Source organism: Amblyomma maculatum, chromosome 1 (genome assembly GCF_055883805.1).
Source record: "Amblyomma maculatum isolate TAMU_Amacu chromosome 1, ASM5588380v1, whole genome shotgun sequence".
Lineage (NCBI taxonomy): Eukaryota > Metazoa > Arthropoda > Arachnida > Ixodida > Ixodidae > Amblyomma > Amblyomma maculatum.
The window spans coordinates 438,620,513-438,639,928 of NC_139344.1; the positions used below are offsets into that span (position 1 = coordinate 438,620,513).

At 41.9% G+C, this 19,416-nt stretch overlaps 1 long non-coding RNA gene across 1 annotated transcript; it reads right to left on the minus strand.

Moving 5' to 3' along the window:
• Positions 1 to 224: 224 nt before the first annotated feature.
• LOC146209522 (uncharacterized) lies at positions 225 to 17,226 on the minus strand. Its single transcript, XR_014706571.1, has 4 exons — positions 17,127 to 17,226; positions 9,991 to 10,051; positions 7,533 to 7,671; positions 225 to 604 (listed from the first exon to the last, which is right to left on the minus strand). It is a non-coding gene; the product is annotated as an uncharacterized LOC146209522 (long non-coding RNA).
• Between the last annotated feature and the right edge of the window lie 2,190 nt (positions 17,227 to 19,416).

Here is a 19,416-nt window from a genome sequence, read left to right on the forward strand (position 1 = left end):
CGGAAACCGATGCGTTAGCCTGCAATCAATAGGGAGAAATGTCGGCGCATCTTGCGCTATATTGAAACGTATACAACAACGCCTCGGCGTCATTAGGATAATAAAACAGAGATCGAGACTTTTCTAAGCACTGCCCAAAAATTTAAAGGCCTCGTCTAAGCAGTTGTTGGCCGAAACAAATAAAAATATAATAATTCTTGGCCGGGTAGTTTTCTTTTTTCATTTCAATACAATGATGACACTGCGAGTTTCGTGGAGAAAGGTTTTATTAGATGCCTTATAATAAAGCATCTTTCGTCAGCAGCGTACACTTTGACGACCACTTGGCAGACGGCGCACGAACAGGATCACAAGTAGCGGAAAACAGAGACAGCAGTCAACCAGTTACTAGATCATGTCGCTTCCCAGTGGGAAATTAACAGAGACTCACGAATTTGTGCTTTGACCACGCCAGCTGTCTAAAAGAAGGCACAATTTTGGGTCTTCTTTTGCGCCGTCTGGGAAGTGGTTTTGCTCGATAAGTGATTGCAACTTTCGGTTCCTTGTCCACTTTCGCCGCTGCCATCCTGGTAGTCTGCTTACCGCTCACCCGTTCATCGCCTTCCTGTCCAAAGGCACACATACACAATCTATCATGCTTTGCTATGCAAGTGAGTATTGTTTATAAATTTTTATTTGTCTATAACACCTCGCTGATACTAAATAAAGTACGTAAATAATTTTGAGGCAATTTTCCGAAGGCAAAGGCTATCATAAAACCTACTCTCATTCTGGAAGGATAAATGATCGTAATGCTGTCTTCTCTACCTACTGGTCGAAGGCATTGCAGCTATTACTCTACTTGTCAAATAAGTGTTTAATCTCCCTATATGGGGCCGTAAGTTCCTTACTACAATCTGCGAGCACAATTACTAAACATGCTTTACTTCAGTGACGATAGTTTAGCGTCCTAATAAATCACAAATAGTATATGCCTTCGTGAAATCGGCTTTTAGCATGCCTTATTCAAGAACCTAAAGGTAGCCCCCTAATATTATCTGTTTTTGAGGAAGCCACAATGCCGCCGTCATGCATTCTTGCCTCGTTTTTCTGCCGTCACATATTCTTCAGTGCAGAGCAACTATGCGCTCCCACAGTAGGCGCTTGCTACGGCTTGGGTGGCTTCCAGTTCTAGTACCACACGGCAAAAGCGAGAGTGCGTTGCTTTCCCTACACAGCCAATAGATTGTCGACAATTGACTTTGCCAGACCAAAGACAGTTACTACCTGGTCGATTAGAGCATTAAGCAATACTTGTAATGTGCAAACGAGTACGCATTGGAGCTTGCTTCATAAGGAGTACAGCCGTCAGCAAACTTAACCAGTATGCGCGAAAGCGTGGCATGGATTGCAACCAGTATCGCTAAGCGTTCATCGCTGGTGCCGAGATAATTGCTTCGGCAGGTTTGCGGCGCACACGACGCGGTGGGGCAGTGATTAGAATACTCGAATGCTGTGTCCAAGGATGTGGCTTCAAATCACGGCCGCAGCGGCCGCTTTTCGATCCAGGCGAAAAGGCGCCCGCGTGCTGTGTGTTGTCAGTGCACGTTCATGAATCCCGTCTGGCAGTATTTTCCGGAGCCCTCCACCATCTTTCGTCATAGCCTCAATTGCTTTGGGGCGTTAACCCCCTTAAAAACCAATCAAGTTTGCGGTGGCTAACGATAGCTGGACTGCGGCAACTCTATATGACGTTTGACTGATCACGTGCCTTTCAAAATTGACCGCAATGCTAAAGAAACAAGAAGTTCGACTTCAAGAAGCTGAACCACTCTAGCGGGAAGAATCATTTTTCATCCCCCCTGACACGCACCGTGAATGCGAGTTCGTTCGGCACATTCCAATTTTTCTTCCAAGCGGCAGCTTTAAAGCAATGCTTGAACAGCGCTTGAGCTATTGCACATGTAGAGTCTAGCAATAAGCAATCTGCAACGTGTTTTCTGCATTTTTTATTTTACCGTACTCACACGCGAAACGCGGTGATGCGGGTCCAACAAGACCACACTCATTCCGACCGCGAGACAAGTCATATCAGACTGCGCTCCAGCAACACCAGCCACTGTTAACGCATCTAAGCAATTGAGTCGGCTAAACAGCACACACGTTGTGGTGCAGGTGTCAGTACAGGCCATACTGTTAAGATTTGGGTTAAGTGCGCTGGTGGCTGTATAGTCATAGATCCTAGGTAGTTTGTTTGCAAATAAGATAGCTATATTTCAAACATCAAGCGCCAATTCTCGAAACCAGATGCGTACAACAGGCTTTCGTTAGCAACGTTGGACTGTTTACCCGAGAGGCAGCTAAGGACTGCTTGAGATGAGACAGCTCTCTTCAAGACTTCCTCTGGTATACTGAATTTAATTTCAGTGTTTTCGTCGAAACAGGCAGTATAAGCTAAGGAATGTTCTGAAACGTGTCCCTGAACAAACTAGGAGGCTTCAAAATTAAGCTAGAAATGATAAAAAAAAACTATGACTTGTTGCAACATTCGAGTTTTCGGCTGCATTATTCCTGTGGGTGCATATTGTTCTTGGCTGCATCCTTTCGCAATTTATTTGCCGCCATTCATTGGCCGGGGTGGATTCCCAATTTCGCGAGTAAGCCTAAGTTTCATTAATTTGACTCCTGTCAGTGGTTGTTCCCGATTAAGAGTTTGTAGCTACGTAGCACCTATGACGTCATCGCTCTCTCGACCATTCAGGGATTGCCCTCTGTGGTTTTCTACGGGCTCGTCATTTTTGAGCGAAATTAAGTCTCTTAGCTGGAAGGTTTTTTGGTGGTATCAGATCGAACGTCCTACAAATCTATCCCTTCTATAGCAGCCACCGTCTATGTGTATCGGCTGTGCGACAGATATAATAGTTAAATAAAGTACACATATCAGATATAGCGATGTTGGTGGCCCTTTCAGTCTGATTCATTTAGGGGGCAAACGAGGAACAAATATATATATAGTGGCCAGTATTTATAGTCGGAACGTCTTTTCGTATGCCGACACATCTGTACATACCTTACCCTCGCCATATACGTTCCCTTTCGCATTGCCCCTATAGCTTTCTTCGCTATCTTTTTCCTTACCAGCGCAATATTTATCTCTCCCAGCTACCATCTCTATTATTATCGCCCTGACTGCATCCCCGCCTCAAGAGATCTGCATAATCTAATCAGATACTTAACTACCTATTCATTGTTGTAATGACATCACTCTCTTAGTAAATGGAAGCGTATATCTGGTTTTCGTTTTCGTTTAGTGGTCCTCTGGGCTGCGTTTCAGCTGCCACGATTTTTAAGCATTGTGTTTTTTTTTTTTTACTCTACAACTCCTAATGTCGGTTAGGTTATAACTGCTGAGGAAATATTACAAGCTTAAATTTACAAAGTTTTTTTTGTTCTTAAACTTTTTTAACTAAATATTTTGTTTTGTGAGAAATTTTTATTTTTTCTGAATAGAATCTAGCCTACGTCAACTACGCGCTACGTAATGACATTGTTTCAATATCCTTCATGTCTTTACTACGATATCGTTGTCAATGATTAAATGTAATCGCCTGCTCAGCAGTGATATCTTGAATATTTATATTTTCCGCCTTACTGTTAACTGTTTTGTGGGCCTCTTCTATACCAGACTATATTATTCCCTCTTCCAGTCTAAGCTTATTCAAGATGACTGGAATGCAGAGCCGCTGCATTGCAACTCACAGAGCAACTTCACATCTTATTCGTTAACAATGCGTGCACTCAACGAGGGACATATCACATGTTTAGCTTCAAAGTTCTGGCTCTTTGGCGACTACTGCGGGCTCCCTCGCTCACAACAAAAGACCTTTGATGCTTCTTAACTGTTTTTTATTTATATCAACCCTCAGGACCCTTTCCGTCTTATATCCAGTGTGATGTCTGCCTGCTTTGCCAGTGATGTACCTCCAGCGGTAGAATATGAAATGTTTCCTCATTGGTTTCTCATTGGTTTCTCAATCCGTATTTTAGAAGTTTTAAGCTATCTGGTGATCGTGACTGAATACATTCGCGGCTGCCTATGCTAATTACAATTCAGTCCTCGTTAAAGGGCAACCCTTGTGGCTTTTCATCATCTTGAGTAATTGACTACACTAAATTAATTGATGTGTCGTGAATCCCACGCCAAAAACCGCTTTTAGAAATTCCAAGTAGAACTATATTTAAATTTAACGAACAGAGAATAGAACACGAGTCTACTTTCATGACCAGAAACGAGCTTAAGAAACTGTGACGTGACATTCAGCTTTGGAAAAACACTGGCAGAAATGCAGGATGGCGGAACTAAATAACCTACAAGTCGAGGCGCAGTACACAAAATGCCTGAGGTAGCCTAATGCAGGACTCAAAATTTCATGAACGCGTGGAAATCGGGCAGCAAACCGCGTATCATGCTCCTGAAGTCCAAAACATAATGTTACCCACACAACTCTTTGATCTTAGACCACTAAGTCTGAATATTTTAAAGTTGCATTTCGCGCGAATGAATTATTGCACGGCGTTCAAATTTAAAACATGCATCAGAGCCGCGAGGAAAACGTGCAGTAAACCTTTTACGAAACTATTATTATGTCGAAAAACCTCTGAGTTGCTCATTACGCCGCCGCAACACAAGAAGAGCCACAGCAGCTACCGTCTCGTGATTTGTGTAGAATTCCTCTGGCCGTAGCGATACCTTTATTGATTACGAACACAACTGCCACTTCTCGTATCTCCACTAAACCACGTATCATCGGCGTCCCTTCCTGATCGCATCATATGGATTATGTGTCGTTTAAACCTCACAGAGCCCATTGACATCAGTCGTTGCCTGGTCGTTCTCCGAACAGCACTCTCAGAATAATCTCACTTCATGCTGTTATAAAATACGATATCTGATTCTGCGTCTAATGGCGAACCAGCAGGTACCCAAGCGCCCTTGGTGCATAACAGGCTTCCTAGTAACTTGGCTGTTTTTGTCGGAGCAGCTGGGTACATTAGGAGAATAAGGTATTGAAGCTTTAGTGTAGAAAACGAGCTTGAAATAACACTCTAGGGTGGACATATCCGGTTCTTATTACTGAATATATTGTTAGCGCTAGTCACAGTGACATGATAGCAGCTGTATCTAATCTGTATAATTCCGGCGATTCATTGAAGTTTTAGTCCTAATTTGTCGCCTACCCGCGGTTAGTACTACAGTCCTCTTGCACGTGGAGAAGAATATTTATTATTACGCGGCTCCTGCATTTGGCACACAAATTAATAATATACCTTTCCGATTCCTGCCTAGGGATGCATTCTTAAATCGAATGCATAATGTGAGCGCAAATTACAAAGGGTAAATTACAAAGGGCAAATTACAAAGGGTAAGCAAGACGAACGCTGAAATTTCAGTTTCATCGGTCAGCCTGCGCCTTCCTTTAACGTGTGTAGAGAGAGAGAGAAAATAGAATAGAAAGGTATGGACGTTAACCAAGCGATGCCCAGGTGGGGAGAGCAACAAAGGGAGAAAAGGGAAAGAAATAGCGCGAAGGGGCGAAGTCTATAACATGCTACAGATATATAGTGAAGGGGTGGGGGGGGGGGTGTAAAGAGCATGCAGGAAAAGTCTTGAACTCAACCCCGAGTCCTTTGTGCACTTAAGTAGCACCTTCACTGATTTTCGTTGTGATTAAGGAGTCATCCAAGGGCCCGGAATTGTTTGTTCAGTAAGAGCGCGAGAGTCCAAGCGGAGGAGGGCAGCTGCTAGGAAAGCACGCTCACGCTCAAAATGAGGGCAGTCACTGAATATGTGCGCAATAATTTCAACACACCCACACTGCTTACACGTTGGAGTGTCTCCCATGTCGATGAGGTGGGAATATTCGTTTGTAAACGCCACTTCAAGCCACTGGCGACACAACATTGTAGCATTACAGCGGGGAAGACCGAATGCTACCTGCAGATGAAGTAACTGGTCAAAGTGGTGCGAGCAGAACGTCCCCCCTCTAGGCGTAGACCATGATTGTCTAGTCACGTTTCGGTGGATCAGTCGAAGCTGCCTTGCTGTGTCGGCTCTTGTCAGTGGTATCTCAACAATGTTGGTTGTATCGTGAGCTGATCGAGCAGCATCGTCAGCTAAGTTGTTGCCAACAATTCTACTATGGCCTGGTATCCACTGATAGATTATTTCTTGATCCTCTTGTAATGACTGGTGGTGCAGATGTCGAACCTCCGCTACACGTTGCTCATGGTAGCCATGGCTCAAGACCGACTGAATCGCCCATTGTTGAGGATTTTGTTCAGAAACATACTTTACAACGGCGCAAATTGCGGCCAGCTCAGCTCCAGTAGAGGTAGTCTTAAGCGAAATTAGATGATAAATATTGACTGGTGGTGCAGATGTCGAACCTCCGCTACACGTTGCTCATGGTAGCCATGGCTCAAGACCGACTGAATCGCCCATTGTTGAGGATTTTGTTCAGAAACATACTTTACAACGGCACAAATTGCGGCCAGCTCAGCTCCAGTAGAGGTAGTCTTAAGCGAAATTAGATGATAAATATTAGCTTGTCTCGCACGAACGACGGAGCATGCAGAACTTGTAGAGGTTACCGAGCCATCTGCATAAAAGTGAATGCTGTCCCAATAGTCATTGTGTCGCATGAACAGTGTGAGTTGTTGAAGGACTGGCGTTGATAGGTTCGATTTCTTCGATGTCCCCGGAATAAGAAGGCGCACACATGGAAGCTGCAGGAACCACAGTGGCAACGGAGGTCGTTCCGCTGTAACACGTGTAATTGTTGCTGAAGCATATGCACTCTTACTGCCAAGGTCAACCAGCCCGTCTTTTCACGTTAACTATAATTATAAAATGTGAAAATGCGAAAGGCATTCGTGAGAATTTCAGCTAAATTCAGCAGAAGTATTACGAAAACAAATGCTATGCAGATTATTCCATTGTTCCTTTGGGACAAATGCATTTAAAGTTGTCTGTTGGCTTATGTATGCATATTATCTAGAAGAATCTTGAGCTTGGTTTTTGATCTCGCGATATTCAATCAGCTAATGCTTTCATAAGTATTATTTCTGCAATATCCATATATTCGTTACAAATTAGAAAACGTGCAGTTTGTGGTCTTTATTAATACATTTGACTTTATTCTTTTTGCAAGCACTTCCATTCACGTCCCGATCCCGGTCTGCTCAGGTGCAGCCATTATATAACGCATTAACATTTACTAACCGAGCAAATGTAGTTTTGCGCAGGAACGTTCTGCAATCGTTATATGCCCAGGCTTTAATGTAACGAGCATTCTTGCGCATTTTAATGAAATACAGAGAAGAATTTTACACCCATTATTCCTGTTACTCTGTCAACGTGTCTGCTTCTGTATGCTTTGTATGTTAATATTTAGTACTTCAATAATGTATAGTTCTATCTCGATTGTTTAACAGGATTTGGCAGAAAAAAACTGAAAATGACGAAAAAGTTCAGAAGAAAATATCTCACATACTTGTGAGTATCGGCAGTTCGCTGTATTGAGGAGGCCGCGGGTAATTAAGGTTGAAGCAAGTCCCTCTGCCTGGATTGTTCGCCCGTGGGAAGCAGTAGCAGCCAGGCGGACAAGGCGGGTTGAATACCGGTGGGATGCACTGCATTGAAAGGAACAGCCCCAGTGAAGATCCACAAGTGGATCTTCATTATACGCGTCAGCCCGAGTGTCAATTTCATCTATATTGAAATATTTATGCGAAACCCTTATTGGCTTATGGTGAAAATCTCGTGCGGGCGAGATGAGTCAGCGAGATCTCTCCGCAAGATGCGTCTGCAAGGTGTGTGCGAGAGATTCAGCGGATTTCTGCCGCACCATTAAGAAAAATCCTCCATTGGGAAGAGACTCGTACCCCTCCTCTCTCTAGCTGAGCGTGTAAACCGACTGCGCCACGCCATGCTCCTGAGAAGTATTTCTTAGTTCTCCGTGTCTAGCGATACTACCGTCTCCATGGCAGCACAGGGGCGTGACGAGAACGCCTTCACATCGGTCTAAAGAAGGCACCATGGCGAACGTTATCTGCCACTAGCTGTGGAACCTAACGTCACAACGAGCTCGTGCCATAGTGGCCTAGTGTAGCTACTTACCTCGAATCCGGCATGAAAAAAGTCGCTTTCCTTCACTGTGTGATAAGCGCGGTTTAGTCACACAAGCGCTATAGTAGAACCAGTCCCCATGGCCTTTACCTTATCGCTCTTAAGAGGTCGGAACTGCCTTAATCATTTTTCTTCTTTGTGCTCTAATATAGTGACCAATGCGTCCCTAAGATACGTTGTTTTGCAAATATCTGTGTGACAAATATAAAATTTTTATATCAACTATTACCTCAGAAGAGAACACATTATACATTCGTCCTTCTAGATGTGAAAAATTCATTTGATCTGAATTTGTAGGAGCAGGCAAGAGGTAAGCACGGCTGGACTTAAAATGGAGAACTGTGATAGGAAAGAGGATGTTCAAAGTTCTTGACACGGACTAGGTGAAACGCCTGGAAGTTAATCGAGATATATCAATTTACCGCACGATGCATGAAAACATGCATACATATAAACATACATACATCCGTATTTACGTACGTACGTAGGTCTTGGTGAAAAGCCCTAATCTAAAGGATTTTCGTCTCAGCAGCAAAATGAAGCAGCCATGCCATCTTAAAGGTCAAAGGTCACTTCAAACTCTAAAAAATGATACCTTATCACAGCAAGAAACTATCGCATAGCATTTCACGGCTCTTTATGGTGCCGTGAAGACTTCATTTTGCGGCTCAGACAAAAAAACTTGGTTCAGGACATATGGCCAAAATATATGTCAAATCAAGCAAAACGCGATACAGCATAACTATTGGGGTATTATTTTTCTGCATTGCTTCATTCTTGTCTGTTTGGTTGGAGGCTTTCATACTCTAGCACTTTTCATCAAATGTTTTGTCTGCATAGATAGTTTACCAGTACCCTGTCTTACAACATAGTTCTATAACGCACCCAGCTATGATACCTCAGACATTATCAGTCTGTCCTACTAAGCTAAGGTCGACTTCATCGGGGAAAGCTAGATATCCGTTCTGTAACGGGATTCTGAATTCTTTATTCTCCCACTGACCAGTAAAACGCTGATGTACTCATTGTTTACAAATATGTACCGTTTATTCTTTCAATCTAAACTAACTCTAGAACTTGCCATTCCATGGCCTCTGCGTATCATATTTCCCATTATTTCTAAGTCTTGTATAACGCAAGGGTTGCAACGCGTTAGGGTGTCAATTTTATTTTTGGTGTCGCCATTAGGTATTTTGATGCGCACTTCTGTTTCATCCGCGTGCTGAAGTAACTATATAAGGCTCTGCGTTATGCTAACTATAAGGTGGTGAGGTTTCACCCTGATAAACATTGCTGTGCGAACGAAAGCGTCGTTTTGTCATACCATATCTTCGTACAATGCAAACATTTTATATATCAACCTAGATAAATGTTGTAGAAACTGTGAGAATTATAGGCAAAGTACAATTCAATCGATGGAAGTATAATATCTTGTGCAAAGTTTGCATCAGGTAAGAACTACGTCAGTGGTCATAGTTCGCTAAAAAGGACACAAAAGTCAAGCTTTCTCTAACGACACTTCTTCCTAGACTGGGCGGCCCGCTTGGCCTGGTGCATTTTAATGGTGAAGAAATAACGCATTTACAGCACATAACATGAAAAAAGATCATGTATTTCGCGTTGGAAGCACACTACAAATAATATCAGCAGTCCTAAAACAGTTTGACCTGCTTCCACTGCGGCCATTGTTATAGTTTTTATACTGCTTGCAGACACTAGGAACAGCACTTTCCGACAAGTTTAAGAAAGCAGCGATATCTATGTGGTTCGAAAACTGACAACTTCATGCATTCGACCACAGAACAACTGAACTGTACCCTTACCTGCCTTATGCAACGCTGATGAAAAATGAGGTAAGGGTTTGTAACGGCTGGTCTGCGTCCTCTAGAGATGAAAAGAAAAATCTCTTTTAGCATAGTAATCTGATTTCAGGAGTTTAAAACTGCACTTGTTTCCGTCTATACGTTAAGCGAATAATTCTTATGAAAAAAATGTACGAAGTAAATGTTTTAAATTAATGTTTAAACTGCAGGGCATTTTCTTTTCTAAAGCCAGATTTATAGCACTAGTATTTTTATTCATTCTAAGCACTTAAACCACGTTTGCCGCATTCCCATTTCCAGTAGTTACAATGGCACTGAAGTTTATCATGTCCTAGAGTTATTGAGAGAATGTATTACGAAACGTACAATATATGACCAAAATTGTAACAAACTTACATCTCTTGATTCGGTTGAAAAATACCTTTTAATGTTGCCTTAAATATGAAAAAGTTAACGCAGCGAAAAACCTGCGACCAATGGCTCCAACTTATCTGCGTCAGACTTCTTCGCAGGGTAGAAAGTTTGCTCGTGTTTGCAGGTGTTGCTGTTGATCATGCAACTTGAGAAGCCCATCGTTTTCTACGAAGTGTGAGTTGTATCGTGGTGGCGGCAGGGTGCGCGAAACCTTCAGTTCTATATCACGTGTAATGTACAGATTAGTCAGTGTAGGAAACACGTTTCACGTTCAAAGAACATAATGTTTTGTAACTCTCACGTGAACCATATTGCGCAAGCCCAGCACCATCCCTTGCGTGTAGTCTCACTTTTTGACTACATTCAAGAATACACTGGTTCAAAGCCAACTCGCAATGCAAGACTTGCGGGGTCTTTTGACTGCGTTGCTGCGGGTGAATTTTGACCCTGCTGAAGATTAATGCGGAGGATTAAAAAGCACTTGCAGGACAAAAGCTTCGCCTTAGCAATATGTGAAGATAGACGTCTTTACACTGTGCTCGTTACTTAAAATGGCGTAATTCATAACTTTGAAATTTCTCCTAGAATGTTCGGCGTTATCACGTCTCATATTTGAAGGAAGCGTGGACGCCATTGTCTCGTCTGGGAAACACTTCGATTTTGTTTTGAACGACGAAGCGTCAAAACAGTTCAGCCAATGATGAAGGTTTCGATGTGTTGCGGCAATGTCGACTTCAACAATGCGTTGGATCGGCGCTTTTCCTTGGGAACTCGGGCGGTTCATCCGCAATTCGGCACTTTGTTTAAGTGACAGAGTAAGTCGCAAGTCCCGCTAGCATCTCTTTGATGACGAAAACGTTTCCGATGAAAGTGTTTTAGCGCCATCTGTCAGATACGAGATGATATGTCTCAGCGGAGCAGGCTTCTTAGCCCACTGCCCCTGCTCTAACTCGCAATGAAAGTAGCTTTCAATCTTGTGAATTTCGATGAACGTTTAAAGATCATTGCACTAATTCTATTTCTTCTTTCCAGTATACTGGTTACTAGATCGGAACGGCATATCAAGATACTTTGTTGGGCGAGTTGGTACTTATTCATTATTGATACTGTATACAGCGCATGTACTGTGGCTTTCGTGTTTCTTGTCCCTTGTTTTCGTGTTCGCGCTGTTTATATCAATAAGGAACGGCATATATATCTCGCTGGTTCCGAATTGTGTAAACCAAGCATGAGTGGCATATCCGAGTTTGTCGAAAACATCTGAAATCTCGAGTAGTAAATTTCCAAATATCCTAAGGACAACTTACATCTCTTCATTAATGTCTGCCGTTTTAGTCATATGACAATGTTTACTTCGCATAACATGTAATGTTTTATTGCCTTAACTATACTCGCGATATCAAATTTAACGTAAACGTGGGCTGGTAATAGTCTATGCGTGAGATCTTGATCAATACCGTGCCGTCCAGTCGGGCTTTCCCTCTGTGTGCCACCTATGCCTTTCCAAGGGCTTCTGCAGTACGGGCTTCCTAACCCCACTGTTTAAAATTGTGTATTGTTTCATAAAAGAAAGACATGGCCACCCAACCGAAGCAGCTTAATGGATCTGGCACTATCCTACTGATTTCCAAATACGGGGATTCAATACCACAGTCAGAGGCTGCGTTTCACTAAGGTTACACGCATAACAATCTCTGTTGACCATAAAAATGGCTGTGGTTTAGCTTCGGTTAAAGCTAGTGGGAAGCAAAAGCTGAAGCATGTTCACACATGGTAAAGCTCTTTATTCAGCAGAAGGCTTTTGTTTTGTGATGGCTAGGGGTAGACTGCGGTACTCCGTAAAGTTCGGCTTGGTTTGAACATGGCGTACTTCGAATCTGTGGCGATGCTTTGCACTCGATATTGACGTCGGCGATCATGTGCCTCGTGACGCAGCTGCTCACGCGTTAAGCTACTTCCCACATCAGATGACCTTTACCCTTGAGGTTTTATGACCTTGACTTTGACCTTGACCGATGAAAGTAGCTACCCAAAAAGCTTGTGGCTTAAGTTTCAACTTCACCTCGAAGTTGTTTTTGAAGGTTATAGAAAACACGGTGACGGATTTATTTCGCTTAGTGAATCTATCGCTGCAAAATTCAGGGGTTAGAGAATGGCTTGAACCTAGTGATAGAGAGAAAGCTGCAAGTGCTGCAATAATAATAGCCGCTGTAACACCGCTTTTTCAATTCCGGTATTTCCATATTTTCTTATAGTTGGTTCACATGAAAGGCAAGGCGTACTATCTTTCACACTTGTTATGTAGGCACCTGAACCGGTCACTGCAAGGCAACTGTTGAAGTGTTTTACCTTCAAAGTTTTTAATGGTCAAATGTGCTTCCGTGCTGACGGTAATTGGTTCACGGGAAGGAAAATGCATCTGTCACTTGCTATGAGGACACCTGAACCAGAACTGCATGGGAACTGTTTCTGACCTTCAATGTTTTTCATGGTAAAATTTGCTTCCATGCTGGCTCACAGGAAGCGAACGGCACTTTATCTGTCTGAAAGGCAGATTTTGATAATTCTGAAAGATGAAAGGCACGGGTTCTGTGGACACCTGACCTGCACCGCATGACAAATCTTTACATTTTCGACCTTCCAAGTTTTCTCCGGCCAAATCTGCTTCCATGCTGATAATAATAACTGATTCACAGAAAATGGAAGGCGAAGTATAGGCCTCACATTCTGTGGACAAGTGAACCACGCCGTAAGGAAGGTGGAGGTGAAAGTGGAAAGCGAGAAAGGTGTGCCGTAGAGGAAGGAGGTGGGGCTCTGGACTAATTTCGACCACTTGGGGATCTGTACCGTGCACTGACATCGCACAGCACAAGAACGCCACTTCATTTCGCCTCCATCAAAACGCAACTGCCGGCGGTCGAAATTGAACTCCGGCAGAGTAGTCGGCCGTCTTACCACTCTACCACAGCAGCGGGGCCCTGCTGACGACTTCAAAACCTGGCGTAGTGAAGCTTTCTTTTCCAAACACCTGTGGCGAATATTTCAGTATCGCTTTTATTGCGTCTCTCACCGGTGACGTGACTGTGGGTTACTAAACACTAATAGGCAAATTCAATACCTACACACGCATATTTCTCTTCTACGTGCGTGTATATCAGTCATATTTCCTTACTGTCAATTATGTTCTACTTGATAGCGTAAAGGCTGACAGATTTTCTCTTCTTGGGCTCCAAGATTACCTCGGAAGGAGACTGCAGCCATGAAATTAGGAGACGCCTGCTTCTGGGAAAGAGAGCAATTGTTAGCCTTGGCCACCTAGTAAAGAGCAGAGACATTAGTCTGCCAACCAAGATCCGTATAACTCGTGCTATGGTATTTCCAGTTGTGATGTACGGATGCGAGAGTTGGACTGTGAAAAAGGCTGACCGCCGAAGAATTGACGCGTTTGAATTGTGGTGTTGGCGAAGACTCTTGAGAGTTCCTTGGACTGCCAGAAGATCAAATCAGTCGATATTGCCGACCATAAACCCTGACTTCTCATTGGAGGGTCAAATTCTAAAGTTAAAGCTCAGCTACTTGGGTCATCTGATGAGAAGAGAGGAGTCGCTGGAGAAAGATTTGATGTTGGGAAAGGTTGAGGGTCACCGGAGAAGGGGTAGGCAGCGAAAGCGATGGTTAGATGGCATCCTCGAGGCGCTGCAGATGAAGGGTATGTGATGTTAGGAAGATAGTGAGAGACCGGAAAGCGTGGCGTGACATGGTCCATAGGATCACGAAGAGTCGGACACGACTGAACGACTGAACTGAACTCCGTTATCAGCCCTTCTTCACATTGACACCTTAGAAAAAGCCGTTTATTGAATACATGTTTTTCTGAATCTTGCTTTGTAGTTGTCTGAATTTATGTTCATGTGTTTGTTCTTTACGTTTTCCCTTTGGTTTCCAATTGCTTGCCTTCCTGCCATGGCCCATCACTGGGCCTGCAGTGTAAAACAATCAGTGAATAAATAGATAAATAAATAAATAAATAAATAAATAAATAAATAAATAAATAAATAAATAAATAAATAAATAAATAAATAAATAAATAAATAAATAAATAAATAAATAAATAAATAAATAAATAAATAAATAAATAAATAAAAGCATGCGCCGGAGTTGTTCCACGTTGTTGTCAAAGAAAAATGCGCTTGCATGCGGCGTCCACAGGAAAACCCACGATCATACTGCGCCGTCGCAGGCATATGACGTGGGATCAGTATAAAAATGCGTTTAATTTAATCTTTGCCGTATGTCAGTACGCGTAATGAATTGCTGCGTAATTAGAATAGAAATTCTCGGATTGACTAGACAACAGTAAATTTGTCTTGTGTACACCGAATACGAAGCTTGAGTGTCCCTTAAATTGTCCCCGGATTGCTGTTAGCATGCATACTGAGTCTAGGTTCTTTAAATCTGATTCATGTGAGGTAAGCTGTTTTATTTTCTTCGCAGCAAACATGACAGTGCCCACCGGGGATTTTAGACACAAACATCGCTAATTACCTTGCTTTAGCATTGAAGAAATTGGATTACTTCTGGTTCCCAAAATATAAAACTTTTGTAGATAACTTCATCATCAAAATGGTCATAAAAGTTGCGTCATTCTCACATAAAAACTTGAAAACTAAGCATCAAAGTATGATGACCGTAAGATTTTAATAATCAGCATAATATTGTGCGCTTAATAGATATAGTTAATTTCAGGCCTTTAGAACTATTTTCTTTTCAGAGATTGCTAAGGGAAGTTCCAGAAAACAAAATGAATTGCCAAATTTAGCTGCAAGAGAAGGCCACTGCGCTCCTTTTCTTTCACTTACGAAGTACGTGCTTGTAAGAGGCCTTCCAAAAAGAAGTGTGAATACTGTGATAGCTTGTTTTCACAGCTCTTCAATGTAAACTATACTACTGGCTCAAGCGTTTGTTTGCTAGTATATATAAACTAATATTAGTGCTTGAATGTTTCGTTGTTATTGGCGCCAAAGAACAATCTCGGTGAAATATTTCTTGGCAGGGAAACTGAGAGCGCAGTACGCTATGAGATCGTGTGCTGTATCGCCTAGCGTCCTAAAAAGAATGGTGTCATAAGCGATATTTGCAGATGAATAATAAACTTTACACGTACACTCTTTTTAACATATAACTCATAGAACTCTTTTTCAGTTATTAGAAAAGCAGTACAAAAATAACAGTAATAAAAGAAAATAAATATTGTCATGTGTTGACAACGCATGCTCATTTAACTGAATCACCTTTTCTGCTCATTTATGTGGCATACTGCTATCGAGCAGGCAAGGTATTTGAGCCTATTCGTGCAACATAGACAGACGGATCCCTTTACTAAATACTTAAAGCGCGGAAGTTATGTTTATCTTGCCTAGTTTGCTTCAAAATCAGTTCTTATTTGAAAGGACAAAAATTTCAGAACGCTGATACTGAAGGATTGCGATTTCTCGTAAGGTGATTTTCTCCTTTTTACACGACTCTAAATTGCAGTACAGCGCTGCTGATAAAGAGCAATAAGTGAAATAAAGATTAACATGCGCCCTGGCCACAATAGCTCCACAATAAATGCAACTGTAAGTCAATTTCTCTCTCCGGAAGTCTTTACAAAAGGCCCACAAAGGAACAAATAACGAAAAGCTAGCGATGTGCACAATATACCTTACTCAAAAAAATCGACTGAGATAGAAGAGAGAAAAGGGCGGCATTGCTTTTTCCTGCGAAAAGGAGAGTCTCAGCACCTAGGAATCTTCGTGAGCGTTTGTTCTAGATTTAAATTTTACAAACATTTGTTTTAGCACTTACATTTCACTGATAAGTATACACCCCCTCCTGTCGTGCGCAAAGGCATCAGTGATTGCATAAAGTAGTCAAGAGCTGTCGCAGAGATAGCCGTTTTTAAAGCGAAATGCAAAACTAAAGAGCAAATATGCCCGAGAGAAAAAAACAGGCGCCATAAATTGAAATGCTGTAATGATGGTTGTGTTAGTTTGTTTAAACTGCATTGCGTTGAAGAGATAAAAAAAAACTCAGATATTTTCTACAGCGCCCACTTATTACAAGAATTAATTTCCTGATCAGGCAATGGACACTTTGCAAAACATTATATTGGTGTCTGGGCTCTAAGTTCCTTAACTTCAGTGGCTGTAGATTACTGCACTACTTGTTAACCAATGAGACGAGAAATGTGATACCATTAGGACTAGCGAATAAAAAAGTGTATCATACCTCAAATCTATTTATGTGAAGAAACGATGTAATGAAGTTTACCTAAAAAGTCTTGATTACAATGATTACGCTTGTTTGCAGAAGGCCACGCTGCTGTCAAAAGGGATAGGCAACTTCGTCTTTCGTTAACTTGTAAAACCACAATTGTCTGTGAATGTACTTCGTTCGACTGGTTTTATTTTTTGATGTTTTCAAATTTTGAATATTTAGAAATGCTGCTAGGGCTCAGGTACAATTTTCGATCTAAGGGTTGGAGCCTTCGCACGGTAGATGAAAATTTAGGACCGTGGTATGAACTAACTCAAAGGCGTGAGAGTGCTAATAGTTTTGCATTTGACGCAACTGTTTTTGTTTATGAGTAAGCTATTATAAATTAGGCTAAGCTCTTCTTTGAAAGCAGTATTATAGCTCAAACAAGATCAGCTGTCGGCGGTGACTCGCAGCGTACTTACTCCACAAGAACGGCCGAGAGGTGGAGAAGAGCGATAACTACAGCAGCTGACCTTTCGCCAGTGTCAGCTATCGGCGCCTATCTCCAAAAGGCTTTCTTTCAAGACTAATATCTCATAGGTATATGAATTATTTTGCTCAAGTAATTGGTTTATTAGCATATATAACGCATGAGTTGGCGCACAAAAAGAGCATTAGCATTTGTAAAACGTCGCCTTCTTTTGCATTACACGAAATAGGCAAGCTGAAATTGATAGGATATTATGTTCATAATGCAACATTTTGCGACGTCTTCGCAGATTAAAAAAAAAATGAGACCTGTGTTACACATTCTCTTGAGCATAAAAATTACAAGAATGCCAAAAATAAGACGTATGCTGAAGCCTGCCTTTAATTGAATCGCTCACTTTCCTTACATTTTACAGCAGCCGAAGGGCGCTGCTTCTGGACTAGTGAAACACAAATTAGATTTTATTTTGAACCACAGGGCAAAATATGTTTAAGGTACTCTAAAAACCGTTTAAAACTTACTGTGTACTATAGAAGTGTACAAAACACTAATATAACCCCTTGAATGTTCCAGAAAGGCGTTAACTTGGTTGAATATTAGATTTTCAAATAAGCGTGTGGCTGTCAGGTTGAACAGAAGCTGCTTTTTATTAGCTGGTTAATTTGAGGTTTACATGAGCGAACCCGGAAAACCCAATGGCCCAAATAACGAAAACCTCGAGGAGCTCTGAATATCGTTGATACATTGACACGATTGTCACAATAACAAAAATGCACGAACATTAGTCCGTAATAAACCCTACAACTTGTGCCTTTTGTTTCTTTATGCTGGCTATCGCAAACCTCCCTCTATGATTTTCATTGTAGCACTAGATACGCGGAGAATAAACTCTATCATCACTTGCAAGCCGAGCTGTTTCCATATTAATCCAGAGTTTTCCATATCCTTTCACATTAACCTTTTTTGATTTGATTTGATATCTTTTGACATTAGAGCCATTGACTGTCTTTGTAGGCTACTAATGGTAACTGCATCACTCCTGGTTTATATCTTCAGAAACACAAGTTTTATATACCTAGCTTAATCTGTTCATATGACGTTCAAACTGTAGAAATATCTCTATGTGGAGATAAATATGTGAGTATTGGTCTATACCTTCAGAAGCATGCAGTTTTCTTGGCCGTCAGTAGCTTTGGAGCCATTTATATCTCTACATAGGGGTATTTACTTCTTATCCACAGCTTCAGGAGCATGCACACCTTTACAGTCAACTAAAGCAGCTTGTAAGGCTCTGTCGATTCATAGGTATTTAGATTTCCATAGACAGCTAAAGCTTACTGTATTGCTACTGGTCTAGAGCTTCAGGAATTTGAGTTCTATATCTACCTGACAATGTTGATCTTTAGCAGTCTGCAGCTTTAGAGCCATTTACGTTTCCTAACAATTAAAGGTACCTCTATCCTTATTGGTCTGTTGACTAAGGAACATACAGTTTTCCAAAGCAAGCTAAGAAGATTTTGTATGGTTCAGAGTTCAGAACTGTAGCAGAGAGTGATGTATACTAGCGCCTACTCCCATCTCATGGCAATTGCACACTCTCCAACGCAAGAGCAGTGTAGCTGTGAAGAAAGGATTGCGCACATATCATGTGACGGCCCTCGGTTTCAGTGAGCGTGCCCTCCTGGCTGCTATAGGCAGCCGCTTCGACTCTCGTCCTTTTACACAAGCAAATATTCTGGTATCATAGGCAAAACATTCACCTGAAAGGAAATCGGTTCAGCCGCTCCTGATTCTCTTAGTAGACTCGTGATTGAGTTCGCGAGTATAAGCTTTAAGTGTGCGCCCTCTCTTACCTAAGCATAGTGGTGTATGGACGCGTGAAAACCCATTAAGTCTCCCCGATTATTTATTTCTTCTTTTGCTCCCCTCTTCATATTCAGGGCATATTCAGGGTAGCCTGGTGTGCATCATTTAGTTAGGCTCCCTCCCGTTAAGTTTTGTTTCTCTCACCTGACTACTGACTATTTCAACCTATGTCAGTAGACTAAAATACCAGGCTCTGTCACTAACGCCTCATACTTCAGGTACTACTACCCCAAATAGGCAGCTTACTGCGCAGTAAGCCCGCGACTACAGACAATTCTAGACTAACATTTTGCTCAACTTGTAGCATATCACATTGTATTTCCACAAAGCTACAGACGTTCCTGTCCAAGTCACGACGGTAGCACTGCGCATTTCATGTTACATGGGAGAGCAAGCATGAATACCCAAAACACCAC